Genomic DNA, 23,400 nt, shown 5'->3' with positions numbered 1-23,400 from the left:
AAAAAAGACTAATTACAGGAACCTTGTAATAAAAACATTCTGTAAATGCCCAAGTCAATTGCATTTGAAAAGAGGTTAATATTACAGTGCAGCTCTGTCAGAATAGGTCTCCAAGCTGGAGAAGGCTGCTTAAAATCTGTAAGCTAATACATCCATCAGCTGTTTCTTTGTGAGGGTGGTCAGGATAACTGCATAAATGACCTCCATCCTCTTTTTATTTATGTCGGTTCTATAATGGGGTGTCACCATTTTGGCTCTGGAATTTGGTGTCTTTTTTAAAAAAAAATCCTCCACCTCTCACTGAAATCTACTCCTTTGCTTTTGTTCTGTCCTAGTGTCTCATTCTTTGCTTTTATTTTATTTAATTTAAACTGATGATACTCCAATGAGCACCTTGGGATCTTAAACAAGGTTAAAGGCGCTACATAAACTCAAATTTTGAGTGGAGCAGTCCTGGTTAAGAATCACACCCAGATCTGCTTACCTTAATTAGGCCCAGTCTGGCACTGTGATGTAGAGATTCAGTTGTCGCAGGAGTGTGCAGGGATGATTACCTGTGAGACAAGTTCCCTTGCAAAGTTCCATAAAACAGTGGTAATAACATAAAATGCTGGGAATGTTCAGCAGACCAGGCAGCATTTATGGAAAAAGAAACAGTTCATATCTCAAGTCTGAGACTCATCACCAGAACTGGAGAAGTGAGAAAGTGAGTTAGCTTTCGATTGAAGGTGTGTGGGAGGGATGGATGGAACAAAGTGGATGTTTCTGAGGCTGAGTGGCAGTGAAAAGGAGAGAATAAATGTAAAATGATCATCAAAAAATAAATTGGGCAACTATTTTACACAGGCTTTTATGTTAAGATGCCAAATAATATGGGACAGTAGAATTGATATTGATGTTATTAAGATAATAAACTAAATGGAGTAATGGAATTGGTAAAGGCAATGCATAGATTACAGAATGAGGGAAGAATTGCCTTTTGCCTTGTCTGTGCTAAATATCTGCATTTACATTGTTCACGAGTTGTACTCACTTCTGCACATACAGTTCTTTTGACTTCTGTAAAACCAAATTACAGAATCAGGGAAACACTGGTTATTGCATGGAGGGAGTCTATTTGGCCTGTCAACTCCAGCTGGTTGCTCTCCCTGCCCTCATCCAACAGTGCTGCAAATTTGTTGCTTTTTAGCTTCTTAACTAGATCCATTTTGAACAGCGAAGTTGAATCTGCCTCCACTACTAGCCCTGGTGGCACCTTCCAGCTAACTACTCATTTGGTAAAAGCATATTTCCTATGTCACTTATGTCACTTATGTCACTTTATGTCAATGTCCACTTATGTCACTGTACACTTGCCTCTGATCTGAAAAACATCACATTCTTGCTTTTATGACTGAATGCAATGTTAGCATTCAGTCCACAAAATGAATGCTAACATTACATTTACCTTCCTTACTACTGACTCAACCTGCAAGTTAACTTTCAGGGAATCCTGCACTAGGACTCCCAAGTCCCTTTGCACCTCCGATTTCTGAGTTCTCTCCCCATTTAAAATATAGTCTATGCCTTTATTCTACCAAAGTACATGACCATACACTTCCCTATGCTGTATCCATCTGCCACTTTGCCCATTCTCCCAACCTGTCCAAGTCCTTTTGCAGACTCCCTGCTTCCTCAACACTATCTGCTCCTCAAGCTATCTTTGTATCATCTGCAAAGTTGGTCACAAAGCCATCAATTCCATCATCCAGATTATTAATATATAACGTGAAAAGTAGCAGACCCAACTCTGACCCCCCTGGGGAACACCACTAGTCACCAGTAGCCAACCAGGAAAGGCCCCCTTTATTCCTACTCTTTGCCTTCTGCCAGTCAGCCAATCTCCTATCCATGCTAGTACCTTTCCTGTAATACCATGGGCTCCTATCTTGTTTAGCAGCCTCGTGTGGCACCTTGTCAAAGGCCTTCTGAAAATGCAAGTAAACAACATCCACTGACTCCCCTTTGTCTATCCTGCCTGTTACTTGCTCAAAGAATTCTAGCAGCTTAGTCAGGCAAGATCTCCCCTTAAGGAAACCATGCTGACTTTTGGCTTTTTTCATCACGTGCTTCCAAGTATCCCGAAACCTAATCCTTAATAATGGACTCTTAAAATCTTACCAACCACTGAAGTCAGGCTAACCAGCCTATAATTTCCTGTCTTTTACCTCCCTCCCTTCTTAATGAATGGAGTGACATTTGCAATTTTCCAGTCCTCTGGAGCCACTCCTGACTCTAGTGATTCTTGAAAGATCACCACTAGTGCCTCCACAATCTCTTCAGCTACCTCTTTAAGAGTCCTGGGGTGTAGTTCATCTGGTCCAGGTGACTTATCCCCCTTCAAACCTTTCAGTTTCCCAAGCACCTTCTCCTTAGTAATAGTGACTTCACTCACTTCTACCCCCTGACTCTCTTGAATTTCTGGCACATTGCCGGTGTCTTCCACAGTGAAGACTGAAGCGAAATACTTATTCAGTTAGTCTGCCATTTCTTTGGTCCCCATTACTATCCCTCCAGTGTCATTTTCCAGTGGTCTGATGTCCACTCTTGCCTCTCTTACTCTTTTATATATCTGAAAAAACTTTTGGTATTTTTTATATTATTGGCTAGGTAACCTTCATATTTCATCTTTTCTCCCCATATTGCTTTTCTTTTGTTGCCTTCTGTTAGTTTTTTTAAAAGTTTCCAATCCTCCTAACTTCCTGCTTTTTAAATTTTTTTTGCAGTATTGTATGCCCTCTCCTTTGCTTTTATGCTGTTTTTGACTTCCCTAGTCAGTCACAGATACCTCATTCTCTCTTTTGAATGCTGGTTCTGCTCTTCACTACAACTCTGATCCTTGTTATTTAGTTAATTTCCTATCTATACTGACGTAGACCCTTCTATTCCATGGCCTTCAATCTTATTGATAAACAAATTATGCAGCATCTTATCAAACATGCTTTTTGGAAGTCCCATTAAACCACGTTAAGTGCATTTTTCTCATCGACCATTTCTGTTATTTCACCAAAAAACTCAATCTAATTGGATACAATTTGCCTTTAATAAATCATGTTCACTTCCTCTAAACAATCTATACTTGTCTATGGATTCTGTCCCTGATTATTGTTTCTGGAATTCTCCCCACGAGTGAGGTTAAATTAACAGATCTGTAGGTACTTGATTTATTCCAACATTATTTTTTTAAATAAAGTTATAACATCTGGAATTTCCCATTCCTGAATCTATAGATGCTTGAAAGATTATATGGCCAGAGCCTCTGCAGTTTATTCCCTTACTTTTCTCAGCATCTGAGGATACGTTCCACCTGGACCAGGTGAGTTAATCACTTCAAGTGTAGTTAGCCTTTCTAGTATCTCCTCTTTATCAATATTTAGCCTTTCCATTACCTTGATTACACCTTCCTCTGCTGAGATGCCAGCAGCATCTTCTTCCTTGGTGAAGATTGATATAAAGTGTTCATTTGGTACCTCGGCCATTCCCTCTGCCTCCACATGTGGATTTTGTTTCTGGCCTCACCACCTTGCCTCCTAGAACATGGTTCAAATGCAGATGGAATATTTTTGAATTTCTACCAGGCTTTCTTCATACTCTCTTTGGCCATCTTAATTCCTTTTTAACTTCCCCTCTGAGCTTCCTGCAATTATTCTGTTTCTTACTTGGTTAACTATCTGGTAATTGTTATTTGCTCTTTTTTTCTGTTCTATTTTGCTCTCTATTCTTGGTCATCCAGGAGGCTCCAGTTTTCACTTCACTGCCCTTCCCCCTCTTGGGGCTGGATCTAGACTGTAGCAGATAGACCTATTTTGCTGCCAAACTTTGATTCCAATTTACTTAGGCCAGATCTGTTCTTTCTTCATTTGAAACTGGCCCTTCTCCAGTTGAATGTCTTTTTACATTGCAGTTATCTATATCCTTTTCTATAGCTATTCTAAACTTTGTATATTCGATCACTGTTTCCTTGGTGTTTCTCCTCCCCCCACCCAATATTTGTTGCACTTCGCCTTGCTCATTTTCCAGAACTAAGTCCAGCAATTCTATCTTCCTTGCTGGCCCTGAAATAAGGCTATCCTTGGGTTAGAAATGCCTGACTTATGGACATTATGCAAATGACCTCCCATAATATTAAATTTGAAAGTCTGATGTATGTCCTTTCTTTCTTTTTCTTACATACATTCACTCATACATTCTTTCATACGTTCTTATGAATAGCAGAACTGGTTTCCTCTCCCTCTACTTTTAGTAATTGTTATAGTTCTTATCAGTCTTATGTGCTTTTGATACCATTCACTATAATACTGTGGAGGTACGGTTGCTATATCCAGTGACTTCTGTTTTTTCTGACTTATGGACAAAATCAATTTATGGATGTCTGTAAAACATGGAACCACGCGAAGAGCGAGGCCGTGCTCTTCGCCAACTGGCCCGACCGATCCAACGTCCCCTTCGCCGTCAGGCCCGACTATCTGAAGGTGCTGGGGATCTGGTTCGGAGGAGCTGGGCCGTGCAACAAAAATTGGCGGGACTGGATTGGGAAGGTGAAGCAGAAACTGGGGCTGTGGGAACGGCGTTCCCTATCGATAACTGGGAAGAACTTGGTCATCAGGTGTGAGGTGCTCTCAGGGCTGCTGTATTTGTCGCAGGTGTGGCCTGTTCCTTGCTCCTCAGGCTTGAAAATCACCCATGCCGTCTTCTGGTTCATCTGGGGATCTTAGATGGAGCTGGTCCAATGGGTCACCTTGCACAAGTCCCTGGACAATGGGGGTAAAGGTGTCCCCAGTGTCGCCCTCATCCTGATGACCACCTTCGTCTGTGGCTGCATCAGACTGTGTGGAACCCAAGTACATGGGCGCCAAGTGTCACTATGTACCGAGCTTCTACCTGTCCCTGCTGTTGCGAAGGATGGGCCTGGCCCCGTGGCCACACAACGTCCCAGTCAACTGGATGCTGCGGCACTACCTGTCCTTCGTGGAAAAGTTCTTCCAGACCAACACCTTTGACCACAAGTCCATCAGGCAGTGGTCATCATAGAACATCCTGCAGACACTGCAGGAGAAGGACTCGATGGATACAGTGGGGTGGTTCCTGACCAGACTGTCCAGACCATCTGGCAGAACGCCTCATTGCCAGAACTTACCAACAAGCACCAAGACCTCACTTGGCTGGTGGTGAGAGGGGCTCTCCCAGTCAGATCCTTCCTGCATGGTCGGAACATAAGTCCCAGCATGCGCTGCCCCTGGGATGACTGCACTGGGGACAAGACGGTTGCCCACCTCTTTGCGGGCTGTGGGTTTGTGAGGAGGGTGTGGCGAAAGATGCAAGGGTCCTTGTCATGGTTCATCCCCAGCAGCTGTGTAACAGAGGATTCTCTGATCTATGGGCTGTTCCCGAAGACACACAGAGATGGATATGAACTGCTGCTGGAAGGTCATCAACTCGGTGAAAGACTCCCTTTGGTCTGCCTGAAACTTGTTGGTCTTCCAGCGCTGAGATGTCCATAGGGGAATGCTGCCGACTGGCACATTCCAGGCTGCAGGAGTACGTGCTGAGGGACACACTGAAGCTGGGTGCAGTCAATGCAAGGGCTCGGTGGGGAAGGACTAGTTTAGGCGGCTTCTGCCACTGGAGGAGGAGGGAAGGGGTAGGGCCAGGCGAGAAAGCCCCTTAAATATTGTAAATACGGGATTGGGTAGCCCCCAGGGAGCCACATACGTGGCATTGGTGCTGTGTTTTTTTTAATATAAAAAGGTAACACTAATGAATGATCTGTACAAGAATGTAAAGGCTTGCACTGTTTTATAATTGTATATAGTTTGTCTTTTATTTGGAATAAAAAAATGGAACGGTGTATACCAGTCAAGAAAATTTTGCTGAGCCCACTTTAGAAACTCCCTCTATTTCCCCTTGTGCTTTTCCTATCGCAGTCTATATCTGAATAATTGAAGTTCCTCATTATCATTACTCCATCGCTCTATATCTGAAGGTGAGTACAATAAATAGCCAGTACTCACACAGGCATTTAATGCCATGATCATTTGTTCTCTATGTACGTGAGCAGATTAATGGCAGTTGATATTTAATGCAGACTATTTTAAAGTGAGATGTTTAGGAAAGAAGCATAAATGACAGAATGCAGCATCAGGCCAGGTTAAGCGTCTTGTCCCTTCTGAGAGAAGGCTGGGTGAGTTGGGAAACGAAAGCATTTTTTAAAAAAAAAGCTAGTCATGTGGCATTACCATCTTTTCCTGGCATCGTGTAGAGGAAATTACTCTTGAGCAAAGCAGTATGAAAAAGATTAAAAAAGAGAAACAGAAGCAGTAGGGACAATCTGTGATTAAGTACATTGAAAACTGTATTTAAAATGAATAATAGAGAAGCTTGATCTAGTTAACGAAATGTGTTTGTAATAAATAATGTTATCAATTTGTATTTATAGAGAGTCTTGAATGCAGTAAAAGGTACCAAGAAACCGCATGAGTAATTATTGACCTTGCTGGAAAAAGGATGAGCTTACCTGAACAATATAAGGAACTCAACATTGAGAAGCTCAGATTAAAAAATGGGGTTCTATGTTGCCATGCATTGTACTAAAACTAATCTTGTGACATTTAAATCTATATCAAACAAATAAGTCATGGATGGAATTGTGTTTCACAAAATAGGTAACATGGCAGCAAAAACTTCTGTCTTTCCCTTCTTCCATCACTCCCACCTCTACCTTCTCCCCCCCCCCCCCCCCCTTGCTGGCTTTTCCTCTTTCTGTTATAATTTCATTGACCTTAAACATTAACTTTTTTTCCCTCTTTGCAGATGTGCCTGACCATCCTTTGTTTTTGTGTCAGGTTATGATCAAACTTTACAGTGCACTAGGCATTTGTACTTGAATATTGTATCCATTTGTGGTCACCAAGGAACAAGAGGGACATTGAAGGACTGGAGACAGACTAGGGAAGAGCCAAAGATTAAGTGTACATCATCTAAATTGAGGAAAGACTTGAGAAATGATATTTTCAGTTTGGAACCTTGGAGACAAACTGATTAAGGTAAACAAGCATTTTAAAGTTGTAAGAAAAGTTAATCTGTAGTATTAGATTAAGCTATGCAAGAGGTACAGGGGGACAACTTTAGAAGAGGTAGTGACAGGACTTGTACAGGGAATTACTACTTAATATAAAAAGTGATCTACCTTTCCAATAGAAGATCTTAGGATCTTTCTGGATGGACCAAATGGCCATTTTCATGATTATCTTGTACTTGTGATATGAGCATTGCTTCTGGTAAGAAATCCCATTTATTTTATAATGTGGATAAAAGGATGCAACAACTGAGTTTGTCTTAGCTCTTTACAGGATTAGCGCAAACAGCATGAACTTAATGGCTTCTTGTACTTCGGTAATATTCTATCAATAATGTGGATAAACAGTTAAATCTGAGAATGAGATCTGACAATGATAGCTGCCTGGTGAAGCTGTAAATGAAAAAACACAATGATTGCCAACTTGCAGAATTGTAGTAAATGACGATTAGTGTTACCTTTCCCCTATTAAGACACAATGCACTGAATGTTATCTGCTAGAGCCTTTGACTCTGGGAAGCAGGTGGTTCCAAATTTCATCAGTCACCTATGTTTTCTCAATAATTCTTTCTCAAAAACTAAAAATATTTATCTCTGAAATAGTAATTGTGTTCTTTACCCAAAGGCAAGAATACAGTTTGCTGCACCCTTATATATAGGTACACATACTTCTCTTTAGAACATGGTTCTTATTTTTACTGCAGGTATGTACTGTACTACAAGGTAAATGATTTATAAATTTTTATGAGCTAAAGTAAGTATTACAATTCAGATCTACACAATAAAGTGCCCCAGCAGGGCAGATTGACTTTGTGCTAAGCAGACAATGTACAAAATATTTCTGAAAACTTCACGCAAGTCATTCCTATTACAAAGACAATAATAGATTTTCTGTTTTCATACTTCTGCAGCTGTGAATTCAAATGACTAACATTCATAAACATCTAATGAAAAATATAAAGTAACTCCTTTGACTCACAATTGCAAGATGTTTGGAGCATGGTCGAGTTAATTTTAAATACAGCAAATCACTACACTGGGACAGGATAAAATAATAAAAGGAAAGATAAAATGATACACAGTGTATGAGTATAGCTGTTGCTTTTGCTATAAGGTAAAGAAATGCAGACTTGGAAGACTGAGATGTAAATTTCCTTTGCATTTGCTGTTGTGTTTTCAGTAGTTCTTGACTGAGTTGTCATGACTGAAAATATGCCTACACTTACTGTCCACCAATATATAGGCCTGGAGGCATTTTACCATTGAGAACGCAAATACTTTGGGCTTGAATTTGTGGAGGTACTTTCTTTTAACCATTTAAATGATGTGGTCTGCTTCATGCTTAAAATTGCTGAAATAACTTCTGTGAACAACTCACTCAGTACTGCGATGTTAAAGAGAGCTGCAGTGCTTCTTAAGATTGATCTATGTGATTAATGCTATTTTCATTGATAGTTCAAAGTTTACTCAAAGACTTTTATTTGAGTAAATACACCAGAAAACTTTTTGTGCTTGTGAGAGCTAAACACTCTAGTGAAAATGCACACTATTATGAGTTCATGGGAAAATTTGGCTTTTGACTTTACTTTTCCCAGTTTTATACAAATATGAAAGAAATAAATTTTACTTTTTTTCAACAAACCTTGTCAATTCAAGCAAATTTCTAAAATAAAGCTAATTTGTGCATCACAGAATTGAAACTGCAGAGAAATCGAGCTTCCATTGTCAGATATACAGGAGTACTAATTTTTGATGTATGACAGGAAATCCTCAACATGTAGTGATCCTGTGATCACTGGATCTGAAAATAAAACATGACAGCAGTTAATTTTGTCAAGAGAAAAATGTTTTAAAAAAAAAATTGTTTCAGGATCAAGATTCAGGATCAGGTCTGACATGTCATGAAATTTGTTTTGCAGCAGCAGTACAGTGCAAGACAAAAATTACTAAGTTACAAAAAAAATGAATACTCCAAAAGAGGAATAACGTGGCTGGGTTTATGGACTGTTCAGAAATCTGATGGCAGAAGGGAAGAAGCTGTTCCTGAAACATTGTATCTGTCCCTGATGGTGGTAACAAGAAGGGAACATGTCCTGGATGGTGAGGGTCCTTAATGATGGATGCCACCTTCTTGCGGCAATGTCTTTTGAAGATGTCCTTGATGGTGGGAAGGGTGGAGCTGGCTGAGTCTACAAACCTTTGTGGCCTGCACATTGGAGACTCCATACCAGGTGGTGATGGAACCAGTCAGAATGCTCTCCACAGTACAGCTGTAGAAATATGCGAGAGTCTTTGGTGACAGACCAAATCTCCTCAAACTCCTAATGAAGTAGAGCTGCTGGCATGCCTTCCTTGTAATTGCATCAATGTGTTGGGCCTAAGGTGGATCCTCTGAGATGTTGATGCCCAGGAACTTGAAGCTGCTCACCCGTTTCACCACTGATCCCTCGAAGACTGGTGTGTGTTCTCCTAACTTCTCCTTCCTGAATTCCACAATCAATTCCTTGGTCTTGCTGATGAGTGCGAAGTTGTTGTTGCAACACCACTCAACCAGCAGATCTATCTCACTCCTGTATGCCACCTCATTGCCATCTGACATTTTGCAAAACAGTGGTGATAAAGCCAAAATAAATACTTTATTCTAATTCATAACTTCTGTGATATCATTCTGGAACAATATAGGATTTCCAAGAAACAATCTTCTTTATTCTTCAGATTAACATTGCTAATTATCATCAAGCAACATGTACAATATATACATTCCAATGACAAAGGGATTATGGAAGGTTTGGAGCCACTGGCCCTCTTTTGCGTTGTGATTCTGCTGATACACCGTAATTTTGGCAGAATATGGTCAGAACTACAAGAGAAATGCTGTAACTGGGTGACTAGCCATCTAAGGTGCTTCTCTGGGGTTTGCCCATCAGTGCTGGTCGAGCTATAATGGTAATTGTCTCTTTCTACAGATGCTGTCTGACTTGCTGAATATCTCCCAAATTCCTGAATTCCTTGGGTTTCATCTTGCTTTGGTGTGGTAACGACTACTTTTAGTCCAGTTACAGCACACAACAATTAAAACATCAACAAGATGAATTCAAGGTCAACAAGAACAATGAGCTGGTCTGTCACTTTGTGACACAGAGCCATATTTTAACATTTGGCCTGTGGTCGAGCGTACAGATTGTTTTCAATTTAATGTTAAGCAATACTCTTAGTTGAAAGTATAAATTTATGAGGAATATGGTTAATTAAATTAATTTAATTCCGAAGTTTAAAGAAATAATTAACTGTGGCTTATCAGCTTGACCCTGTGATAGGAAGCAGGCAAGAATATAAACCCAGAAATAGCAGGGTGGAGTAACGATAAGAATGGATCCATTGTCTGATCTGATGGAACAAATTCAAACTTGCTGGGACTTGATTACTAGTCTCACAAGTAAAGATTTACTGAAGTGTTGCTCAACAGGATAGTTAGAGGTAAAAATATGAAAGGCCTGTTGCCTTAGATTTCTCCTTCACATATCATCTTCATTAACTTAATTTAACTTTGTTCCAGTGTGTTGACAGTCTTATTATTCTGAAGTAGGTGAACAGGCTTATTGGAACCAGTTGTGGACGTGGTTGACTCTTTGTCTTGTTATCCATTCATATTAGCTCTTGTCCATGGGTGCAGATTACTAGAAACGTGCACTTAATTGGGCTCTCACAAGAGATCCCTGTGGAGCCAAATATTAGACTGCTTCAAGTTTCACAAATGGTCAATGACAGGCTTCATTTACAAAAAATTACTTGAAGCAATAAGCAGATCAAGCAACGTGGGTGGAGAGAGGAAAGGTTTCAGGTCAAAAACCCTTCATCAGAACTGGAAAAGTGAGAAAACAGATGTGTTTTATGTTGCAGACAGAGGAGTGGAGACAACAGACGGTGCTTCTCAAAGATGTCAAGGTGATGATTATTTTAAAAGCCAGCAGTTAGACAGAAGAAATAAAGAAACATTGAAACTGGAAACTAAATCTGTAGAAAGAGAAGAGGTTGTCACCTGAAATGATTAAATTCAACATTAAGACCTGAGGGCTGGAACAAGCTCAGAAGATGAAGTGTTGTTTCTTGAACTTTTGCTGGGCTTCATTGGAGTAATGTAGGAGGCTAAAGACAAGCCAGAATGGGATGAAGAATTAAAGTGGAGGTGACTGGAAGCTCAGGATTGCCCCTGCGAACTGAAGTGCTACACAAAGTGGTCATGTAATCCGGGCACTTTTCCCTTCTGTCTCTAACTGTCTTTACAACTGTACAAGTCATTGGTGAGACCACACTTGGAGTATTATGTGCATTTGTGGTTGCCCAGCTATGGGAAGGATGCCATTAATCTGGAAAGTGTGCAAAAAAAAATTCACAAGGATGTTACTGGGGTTGGAGGCCATGAGTTATGAGGTGAGGCTGGATAGGCAGCAGCTGTTTTCACTGGAGCGTAGGAGGCTGAGGGGCACAGATAAGGTGAATGGTCACTGTCTTTTTCCAAGGGTAGGGGAGTGTAGAACTAGAGGGCATAGGTTAAAGGTGAGAGGGGAAAGATTTAAAGGAGTCTGGAGGAGCAACTTTTTCACAGGGTGGTCGGTATATGGAACGAACTGCCAGAGCAAGTGGTAGAGGCGGGTACAATTGCGATGTTTAAAAGACATTTGGACAGGTACGTGGATATGAAAGGTTTAGAGGGATGTGGGCCAAATGCAGGCAAATGGGATTAACTCGGGTACGTAACTTGGCATGGACGAGTTGGACTGAAGGGCCTGTTTCCATGCTGTAAGACTCCATGACCATAATGCTGTTTTTTAAAGTAACTTTTACTTTGACAACTTTTGGTCTGTATGTCTTTACATACATTCCCTCCATTCTCTGCTCCTCTTCCCCTCTCTGCAACTTAAAACACACTTATTTTTTTTCATTTTCCGGTTTTGACGAAGGGTCCTTGACCTAAAACATCACTTATGTTTCTCTCCCCATTTATGCTACCTGACCTGCTGAGTACTTTCCAATATCTGATGCATTCTGTTTTAAGAGGCTCAGACTGCATCCTAAATTAGAAATCAACTGAGTCTCAGTGGTAGTTTTGTCAGCTTTTATACATTGACTTTAGAGGCTCCAAAATGTAGACTAATAACCCATTACAGCAGTGAGGGAGTACTGCACTGTTGGAAGTGCAGTCTTTCAGTTGAGGCATTAAGCTGGGGCCTCTTACCTTTCCAGTAGATATAAAAGATTGCTGAGTTCCTAGCTAATACTTATCTTTCCACCACCATCACAAACAATAGACTCTTCATTTATCAAATGGCTGAACAGAGAATGACAGTGTAGAACAGCACAGAAGGAGGACAATTGGCCTACTGAGTTGATGCTAGCTATTTCAAGGAATAATCACATTAATTCTCTTTAATCTCATTTTTTCCCATAACTCTGAAATATTTTTCCCTAAGTATTTACCCAATTCCCATTTAAGATGACTTCAATCACCCTTTCAGACTGTTCCAAAACTTCACCATTCATTGAATGAAATGTTTTTTTCTTTATGTTGCCTCTGATTCTTTTGTCAATCATACTAAATCTGTGTTCTCTGCTTATCAATCCTTCAAACTATGTAAACACTTTGTCTTTATTTTCTCTGTCTGAACCATTCTTTCAGTTGTATTCTTAATCTTTTCTAGTCTACAGTAAACAACTCCCACCTCTCCAGTTTCTTTGTGGAACAATTCATTCCTTCTCCCTGGAACAATTCTAGTAAAAATCTTGTGTACCAGCTCAGACTTCCTCATCCTCCCAGAACTGCAATGTGTTGAATCACTCCAGCTGGTGCCTGATCAGATTTTAATCCATTTTTAGCATTGCTTTCTGAAGTTTGCACTGGGCATTTATAAAGCCACAGGATTCCATATGCTTTATTAGTTTCTTCATTAATCTGTTGGCCATCATCAATGCTATTCTTGGACTTGTTTTAAAATTATACAATTTGACGTCTGTTTTCACTGCTCATTTTTCCTATCATAATGTAACTCTGAAAGTGTGATCAGGACCCCTACCTTCTCTAGAAAGACACAAGAGACTGGAATCTGGAGCAACAGACAGTCCTGATGCAGGGTTTCGACCCGAAATGTTGACAATTCCTTTCCTCCCACAAATGCTGCTCAAATTGCTGAGGTCTTCCAGCGGATTGTTTGTTGCCCCTGCATTCTCTATCCTTGTTAACTTCCAGGTCTCCTGAAGCTCAGGAAATCTAAAGGTTATGAGTGAAAAATTAGAAATTTCTTAAAATAGAGATGGAATCTCCTTAAAGGGTTTTATCACCTGATAGGTCACCTGCCCCCTGTTCCTTATCCTGCCCGTATCATTAGAAAGTATTTGATGACCATTGTGTATTGAGCAGGTGCAGAAGGTGAAGTGTGATCTTGGAATAAGATTTTTAGAATAGCTTTTGATTGACTTTATATTTGTTTTGTGGCAAAAAAAAAGTCTGCTTATTGTAAACACGTGATCAATTTGCTGAAAAGGTCAGACTGATTATACATTCGGTCTCGGAAGAACCCCTGGAGGTTGTTCCTGCAGTAACCATGTAATGTTTTCATCTCTTTCCCTAGGCTGATTTATGATTGTTAATGTTTGCAATGAAACAAAAAGACTAATTTGTACTCGTACCTATAGTACACTTGTATGTTTTTGGTGTAAGTCCATTGTAAATGAGTTTAGGTAAAATAATTTGTATTACTGTGATGCTTTGAGAAGAACTGAGCTGTTATTAAAGCAAGGGTAAGAGTAAGAAACTGAATTTCAGCAATATAATACACCTCCAGTGAGTTACAAACTCCCCAAATTTTGCCTAATTTGGATATTTTTGATAGTTTAATATTATCAATGCTTTGATAATAGGAAGACAAGAAGGCTTGCATTTATATGGCACTGATCACATTCCATTCATAGAACATAGAACATTGCAGCCCAGTACAGGCTCTTCGGCCCATGATGTTGTGCTGACATTTTATTCTGCTCTATCTAACCCTTCTTCCCCACCCCCCCTCCCTCCCCACACAGCCCTCCATTTTTCTATCATTCATGTGGCTATCTAAGAGTCTCTTAAATGTCCCTAACGTATCTGCCTCCACCACCTCTGCCTGCAGTGTGTTCCATACACCCACCACTCTGTGTTTTTAAAAAAAATAAATAAGTAAATTTACCTGACATCTCCCCTTTACCTTCCTCCAATCACCTTAAAATTATGCGCCTTTGTCTTAGCCATTTTCGCCCTGGGAAAGAATCTCTGGCTGTCCACTTGATCTATGCCTTTTATTATCTTGTACATCTCTTATCAAGTCACTTCTCATCCTCCTTCACTTCAAAGAGAAAAGCCCTAGCTCACTCAACCTATCCTCATAAGACAGTCTCTAATCCAGGCAACATCCTGGTAAATCTCACTCCAAAGCTTCCACATCCTTCCTATAATGAGGCGACCAGAACTGAACACAACAAGTGTGGTCTAATCAGAGCTTTATAGAGCTGCAACATTACCTTGCGGCTCTTGAACTCAGTACCCTGACTAATGAAGGCCAACACACCATATGGCTTCTTAACAACCCTATCAACCTGCATGGCCACCTTGAGGGATCTATGGACGTTGGCCCCTGGATCCCTCTGTTCCTCCACACTGCTAAGAGTCCTGCATTAACCTTGTATTCTATCTTCAAATTCAATCTTCCAAAGTGTATCACTTCACACTTTTCCAGGTTGAACTCTATCTGCCACTTCTCAGCCCAGCTCTGCATCCTATCAATGTCCTGTTGTAACTTACAGCAACCTTCTACACAATCCACAACACCACCAACCTTTGTGTCATCTGCAAAGTTACTAACCCACCCTGCCATATCCTCATTTCAAGTCATTTATAAAAATCACAAAGAGCAGTGGTCCCAGAACAGATCGCTGTGGAACACCACTGGCTACTGACCTCCAGGCAGAATATGCTCCATCTACAACCACCCCGTCTTCTATGGATGAGCCAAGACAGCATAAAGCTATTTACAAACAAGGAAGTATTTTTGTGTTCCAGCCATGTCAAAATAAAATTGAACTCACTTTCAACTCACGTCCCAGAACCTTAAGTTAATGAGCAGGAAGATTAATGCAGGTTAATCCAACTGATTTGAACTGGCGTGTTTTAACTGACCTCATTTTTATTACTTTATGGTAGTTGGCAGAATAGATAACTCTTGCTCTGATACTGACTAGCAGAATAGTAGATTTTACAACACTGATCAGACTATTAAGATGGTCACATTCAAGACGTGATATAGCTGCCTTCTCCATTGCTACTGAGAGGTTAAAAAAAAGAATAGAAGAACACATCTCATATTTTGCTTGGGTAACTTACAACCCAATGGTACGATCATTGAATTTTCCTGTTTCAGGTAACCCACGCTCCCAGTGCTCTCCTCCCATACACACTCACTTGTCTACCTAGTTTTCTTCTCCCTCTGTTCATCTTTCCCATCCCTTCCCTCCACCTGCCCCTCATCCCCTCCCCACCTGGTTCTGCCTCTCACCTATCAGCCTCTGTCCCACCCCCTTGTATTACTACTATAGTGGCAATCTTTCCTATTCCCTCTCACAGGGTCTTGACCTGAAACGTCCACTTACACCTTTTGTCTGCACAGATGCTGCTTGACCCACTGAGTTCTTCCAGTGTTCTGTTTGGTGACAAAGATTTATGATTTTAATTTGGTGATACTACCTTCTGCTTATGCTCAGTGATCTCGACTGATCCAAATAACAAAGTGACATGGGATGCCTCCATATTGCAGGGCAACCCTTTTTCAGTCTTTCCCTCTGCTCATTCCCCACGTGCTATCAGTAATTTACTGAGCTTTCTTCTAAAATTCAAAGAATCCTTAAGGTAGTTGTAGTATGGTGTTCAGCTCATGGGTGGGTGACTGTAATAAGATGATAAGACCTTAAGACATGGGAGCAGAATTAAGCCATTCAGCCCATCGAGTCTGCTCCATCATTCAATCATAGCTGATTTATTTTTCCCTCTCAACACCATTCTCCTGCCTTCTCCCCGTAACCTTTGATGCCCTTAATAATCAAGAACCTATCAACTGCTGTTTTAAATATACCCAATGGCTTGGCCTCAACAGCTGTCTGTGGCAATGAATTCCACATATTCACCACCCTCTGGCAAAGAAATTCCTCCTCGTCTCTGTTCTAAAGGAATGTCCTTCTATTCTGAGGCTGTGCCCTCTGGTCCTAGACTCTCCCACTACTGGAAACATCCTCTCCACGTCCACTCTATCCAGGCCTTTCAATATTTGGTAGATTTCAATGAGAATACCCCCCCACCCCAAACCCCTCATCCTTCTAAAACTTGAGTGGGTACGGGCCCAGAACCATCAAATGTTCCTCATACATTAACTCTTTCTTTCCCTGGATCATTCTTGTAAACCTCCTCTGGACCCTCTCCAATGCCAGCACATTCTTCCTTAGATATGGGCCCAAAACTACTCTCAATACTCCAAATGTGGTCTAACCAATGCCTCAGCATTACATCCTTGCTTTTATATTCTTGTCCTCTCGGGGGAAAAAAATACTAAAAGTGATTGCTGCATTTTTAATTCTTCTTATGTGCTTTAATTAATTGACCACTTTGTAAGCAAGATATGGCCATGCCCTTGATGTAGGCTCGCCCCCTGTGAGAAGGTCATGCTCTGGGGGGAAAAAGGAGGCCTGAGGGACCTGGAGACATAGGAATGGCTACACTGCTTGGTTCTCCTGGCTGGTGTTGGAGTAAGGAAGCTTTTTTGAAATCCAGACCCATTTCATTCTCACATTTAATTCACTTTATTTTAATGCAGTTGTCACCATTGGTCACAAAGGTAATAAATTAGAATGATGGAGATTAGAGTTATAATAGATTAGTGGGGTGAGTGACTATATAATTCCATAGATGGTGGGAACTAATTTCACCCTGATGCTTGGTAAGTGTTGAATGTTTGACACACTCAAGTACAAACTCTATAGATTAAGCTGTGGTGATTTAGATTGATAAATGTAACAATCCAACAGTCTGTGGTTCAACAAAAAGCAGACAGTTCAAAATGAAACTGAATTTCTTCACAGAAAAATACCAGTATATTCTTTCATAAGAATCTTTGTCAGCAGACAAGAAACAAATTTAGGAACAAAAATTATCCTAACAGGAACAGAGAAGAGGATGTGATAATGCAAAAGTCGGCATCAGAAATCATATGTTTAATCCTCTGAGTGCTGATGGGCTGATTGTGTTACCAACTAAAGGTGTCAGACAGTGTGAGGCAGTAATTCATTTTGTAGTTTAGTACCCTGAGATTACACTGTCTCATTGGCTTCCTGTATATTGCTTAAAACCTTTCCTGATTGCTTTAATACATCATTTCTTCCCAATAAACAAGCTTGCTGAGATCCAAAACAAAGTCTTAGGTAAAATAAATATAAAATTATGCATTTCTCAGTAAGATAATACAATTTGATAATTAAATTATGCTTTTATTTGTAGGCTTGAACCATGATTCTGATCTCAGCTTTGATCGTGCATTCTGAGCATTGCCGTATCTAATTTCCCAGTGTGCATTATTGACAGGGAAGCGTGGAATAATTTGCTTTATACCTTAGCAGTTTCAGCCCAGTAACTATGAATCAGATAATTTTGAGAAAAAATCTGACAAACTTAAAAATTTACTGTATGCAAATTGAGATGGGGTGCTTTAAAAAAAAATCAGAAAGGCTGTGTGTTTGAGTGAACTGGAGAAGAAAATTGACAAGGTGTGCTGTACCATTTTTATTTTGCTCCACAGACATTAAAAAAGTGAAAGAAAAGAGGTGAAAGCATTTGCTTTCTCATTCATTGATACTTCAACAAAATTGTCATGCTAGTTAATTTTCTACCTGACATTTAAAAGATCAATGCTGTCCAATCCTATGTGATACAGATTCTCACTAATAGCAACTGTGTGTCCAGAGGGGAGGGAGGGAGGGAGAGGATTTTTAACTTTATTCTAATTACGTTTCCTTAAAAATGTTATTTGTTGAGAGAGTGGGTGGAAAGTTTTAAATGAGGTGAGTGAAATGGAGCAAGAGGAATGGAGGAATACAAACATTGAGTCGTGCAGCTAAGGAGACAGAAGTAGGAATAATGATGGGGGTGAGAAGATTGGAACATGGGAAATGGTTAAGCAAAGATGGAATAGACAACACAGGGAATTAGGGGACAGAACACAATTGTGCTTTAGGAATGATTGACGGTTGTGATGGAGGCCCGTGTGTCTCCTGCAGTGCTCAGCCAAAATCCGGTGTCCAGCTGCTTTAATCTGCCAAGCCGTCCCACTCACCTGAAAAGAATGAAGAGCAGAAAAATATCTTTGGAAGTAAAAAAGGACAAACAAAGGTCTACCATAAGGAAAGTTAAGAGAGAATCACCAAAACAAAGATAATGAAAACAACTAAGAGTGATCCCTTCTTTAACATCGCTACCCATTACTGGAATTGAAAGAGATTCCACTTCCTCGGATGACTGATGTGTGCTCACGAGCAGAGTATAGTGCCCAATGTTCTGACATGATGCCTTTGACTGCCAGCTAGAGTTGAGCAGTGGCTACCAGGGCAGTAGAGCAATGGCTGACAACATTGCAGATGACTCTGATGTGCAATCCATGTCCATGAGCACGGCAGGGATAAGTGGAATCTATGCTACCACACACAATCTGGGAGAGTGTATGACGAAGCATTAGTTCTGCTGCCTTTTCTCGATAGGACTAAATGAATCCTAGAGGCCTTGACACATTAACTGTTGAGTTTCACTGAATCTTGCACCAGCTATGTTGTAGTCACTGGGGTCGTACCGTGTAGGAGCAATAAGACAGGCAAAGGCTCACAAAAGAAAGCACTTTAGGGAATGCACTTGGAAACTGGCTGTCTTGTGTATGCAGCATCCACATTGGCTACAATGTGGAAACGGACACCACCAAGGAATAACTACTTTACATACAGATGATGAAGTCAACAGAATGAGAAAATGGCACAAAGTTGGTATGCTACATGCATGCAATCAGGGGTGGGTTAATCACATATTTTGACATCAGTATCTTTTTCTGGGGTCATCAAATTTAGTTCCTGTCAAATGTCCCAATGAAAAAAACAAGTGGTAGGAGAGGCTGGAACATTTTCTGAGACACATGGCCCAAAAATCACTTTAGTACACTTTAATGGTATTAAAACAGCATTATGTGTCATCCTAATGCTGCTTGGACAGGTCTCCTACTCACTCTGTCTGCTCCTGTGGGTTGAAGGAAGAGCAAATGAAGCCTTCTCTTCTTGAGTGTGGTGGGTTAGTGTGTCCCTAAGAACGCAGTGAGCAAAAAATACGAGACGTGGCAGAGATCAGCACCATCGAACTGAATGAACCTGAAGTGAGGAAGCTAAGAGTGATCATGACCTTGACCTCAAAAGGCAAAGCTGTCCAGGCACACGTGAGATGTCAGAAGGTCACAGATCTCACTGAGAGAAGAGAACACAGTTTGAATGTTGGCCTTTTAATTATTTCAGTTTCAGAAGAACCAAGGTCAATAAGGACTGGTTGTTCCGTGAGGAAACAAGAACTACTGATTTTCAGACTGGTGAATTTAAGTCATCTGGGATCTGCAGTGTTGCACTATCCTTGATGTAATCTGGGGAATATAATGCTAGAAAAAAGGTACTAGCACAAATGGAAGTCCTGCCAAAAAGTCAGGGCTCGAATTCCCCAATGGGAGATAAGGCATTCAGGATAGGTGCAATGTTGCTCCACCCTAGCCAATTTTCCACTACACACGCTTCTTCCTTTTGGAGTTGTGTGAAGAATTTCAAGGCCACAATCTCATGGAGAGGTAGGCAAATTGATTAGGAAATAGAAAGGTAGTTCTGGACTAAATCAATCTGGAAGTATATTGGTAGGCCATGATTCCAAACAAGCAGAGAGGAGAAGACCAAGAAATACTGTTTATCAGCCCTGTTGGTTCTAAAACCTGTGTAATGCATCTTCTCAACTCTGGGATGCAATGAGGATGAACATAAACCTTTTTGCGGTTATGTGGTTCATAAATTTGTGATTAGTGTATGTTGGAAGAAATAAATGTCAGGATGGGTAGCTTACAACTGATTACATGCTTGATCCTGTGGGACTGCCTAAGGTCGACTGAAGAAGAGGTACTCCCACTGAACCCAACGTAAGTTATAAAGAGAAAGAGCACCTTATTACATTGTCAAAAAAAGCCGGAAGTATTTTACTTTGTTATTTGATTTGGAGAGCAAATATTTAAGCAAAGAGTCCAGGAAATAAGCGGGACTGATGGGGAATGGTGGGTGGTCTGTGAGGATTAGGAATATTTCTGGTTTGATGTTTCATCTGAAATGGAGAGTTGTCAAAGGAGCTGCCATCCCACCTCCTCCCCACCCCACACATTTATAAGAGGACAAAGAGCTCAGAATTAAAGCCTAGTTACAAAGCAGACTGATGACACATTAAGAACTTGCCAGTCACAAGGATCTTTAACTTGCCTAGTAATAGCTACAATGCATCAGTCAGGAGTTGCTGGGCATTTGAATTCCAGCATCCTTCAATAATGAAGAAGTGGCAGCTGCTGTGGTTTCTGTTGCAATAATCTCCACTTGCAAAATACAGTTATAATAGAGGTCAAAGAGAGAATCCACCTTCTTTTATTTATCCATCTCTTTAACTGATGTAGTATGGAAACCTCTCCCTGTGTATAGTACATGTAATTGATGAGGTCATTAATATCCAGGACTTCCAAAGTTTGCACTACTAATTAAATGTTTGTTCTTCTTATTGTTTATGTTATAATGCTATTAATTTCAGTTTAAACATCTCAGAAGTTAGGTGATTTTCCCAACGCAATTCTGGACATTCTAGAGCCTGAGGAAATGGTGGGGAATTGAGATCCAACATTCAGCACCACTCAGAAACTGCCAAAGTGTTCTGTTGATTGTGATGTGAAGTGCACTTCTTCTGTCTGACTAAAGTGTAGGGAAGTGTTTTCAAGCCAGTCTGACATTCCTGTCACTCAGTAGGTCCTACGTCTGCCAAGGATTCAATTGCAAAACTGTTTGGGATATGCGCCCAATAGCCTGCAATCCTCAGCACAGGTGGCATTACTTTCTTACTGACAAAGCAGTCAGGTGATGCCCCAATAAAGAGGTAAATCTGGTTACACATTTCTGTTGCCTTGTGACAGGCAAGGGTTTCCAACCCCTCTCATTTAACTGTGATAACCAAGCCAATTTTTCATGGATATTCTGACAAATGAGCCTTTATGACTAATGATATAATGTCCAAAAATGAATATAACTGTTTACCATGTTAAAATATCTCAAAGTATTTCTCATAATAAATTACGTTTTGGAGTGTAGCAATTTGTTAAGCATACAACTTTATCAATGGGAACAAATGTAAGGAAAACATTTCTGCATTTGCAATGGGGAAGGAGTAAGTCTGATTTGAATGAATTCATAAATCCTCTACAGTTGTATTATAACTGGTGGTGTATAGCTGTAGTAGAATGATTAGCTTGTATTGACCTACACTTTCCCATCATAGACTGTGAGTTATTAATATACTTGACCTGCAAGCCTTATTTAACAGATGTTTAGCGTGTATTTGATTGTTTAACATTTGTGTCAGCCACGTCCATAATATTGATATAACTGATTATTAGGGATTGTTAGACATAGGACATCCTTCAGGAATTACATGGGTAGTGGGCAGGTGTGGTAGTGCAGTGGTTAGTGTAACGCTATTACAGTGCCAGTGACCCCGGTTCAATTCCGGCCACTGTCTGTAAGGAGTTTGTACATTCTCCCCATGTCTGCGTGGGTTTCCTCTGGGTGCTCCAGTTTCCTCCCACATTCCAAAGACGTACAGTTTATGAAGTTGTGGGCATGCTATGTTGGTGCCGGAAGCGTGGCGACACTTGTGGGCTGCCCCCAGAACACTCTACGCAAAAAAAGATGCATTTCACTGTGTGTTTCAATGTACGTATGACTAATAAAGATATCTTATCTTAGTAGGCATTAATACAAATGGGAACCAGTCTTCAAAAAATCCCATTTAACTGTAAACTACAAGCAGTACTCAGTTTGGAAATTAAAAGGACAGCTTTGTAACCAAACAGTACTGTCTACAGAGCACAGGCTACTGGCCCACAGCAGGGGGCTGCTTCAGAGATATGGTTTGTAGACTGACATAGCTGTGAGACATTCTCGTGAGCATCAGTCAAGCATAAGACAACGGGGCTGTGTTAATTGGCCTTCATCAAAGCAGGCATTAGATATATTCAGCTAAGTTATGTTGCACCATTGTGACAGAGATCAAGGAAGATTCCAGGCCAGGCTTATTTTGTTAATTTTGGGTGTCTGGGTTCTCTGTCCTAAGAAGCTTTTAGACCATCCATGTGAATTACTTTGTCCCAACAAAGATGTTTGAACATTTAGAGGTGTCTGTCAGTTACAATGTGCTCCCATTGTAAATATGTACTTCAATAGGATCATTTGATGGACTCAAAATATTGAGGTAAACAATGCAATTGTAGCTATTTAAATTGTATTGAATCACCTGCTGTTATCTTTGTCCTTAAGAGTATACAAACCCAATGTATTTTGAGTTTGGAGAGATGCTGCTGTGTTTCTCCCAGGAGACAGTCTTCCATCAGGTCTCTTCCAGAATGCCTGCTTACTGTGCTGATAAAACCCTTTTATGTCTATAGCTCCAGTCTCCATGTGACTCACCCACAGTCACAACACTGACCACATTGTATTAGACAATTAAATTCTGCAAATTTCGTTACTGTTTTATACATTGATAGATAAGGGCTACAATTCACACCACAAGATGGCAATAGTGCACTCACACAGTAACTTCAGGGAGCCAGTAAACTCTTCCTTTATATCACCTGGGATAGAAAGGTGTTAATGCTTTTGTCAAACAAATCTTAACAAATTTGGTCACAGGCTATGTATTCTGATAACAGACAAAGAGCTGCAGTTGAAGAGATCTAAGCTTGTGGAATTCCTTGTAGGTGAAATTGCTCTTAGGCAGCATTGCAAAATGGATGGTATTGTGCTGGCTGCCTTTTGAACAATCCATCCAATAAGCTATCGCACCGAACACGTCTTGCTTCATATTTTCTCTCCTGTTCTCTGCGGTAACTTACCACTCTATCGGG

At 40.5% G+C, this 23,400-nt stretch overlaps 1 protein-coding gene across 2 annotated transcripts in view; it reads left to right on the top strand.

The window, feature by feature from the left end:
• rd3 (retinal degeneration 3, GUCY2D regulator) overlaps positions 1-23,400 on the top strand; it is a 78,991-nt gene that overhangs the window by 1,626 nt on the left and 53,965 nt on the right. The window contains exons 1-2 of one of the 2 annotated variants that reach the window (XM_052010897.1): positions 6,679-6,701; positions 6,850-7,082. The exons of the other annotated variant lie outside the window; for it this stretch is intronic. The gene's annotated coding sequence lies outside the window, so the exon portion shown is untranslated. Of the gene's footprint in view, positions 1-6,678; positions 6,702-6,849; positions 7,083-23,400 lie in introns of those variants that run through there. 2 annotated transcript variants of the gene reach the window in all.

This window comes from Pristis pectinata, chromosome 3 (assembly GCF_009764475.1).
Source record: "Pristis pectinata isolate sPriPec2 chromosome 3, sPriPec2.1.pri, whole genome shotgun sequence".
Lineage (NCBI taxonomy): Eukaryota > Metazoa > Chordata > Chondrichthyes > Rhinopristiformes > Pristidae > Pristis > Pristis pectinata.
Note: the sequence above shows the minus strand (reverse complement) of the source record. Positions and strands in the feature narration are given on the sequence as shown.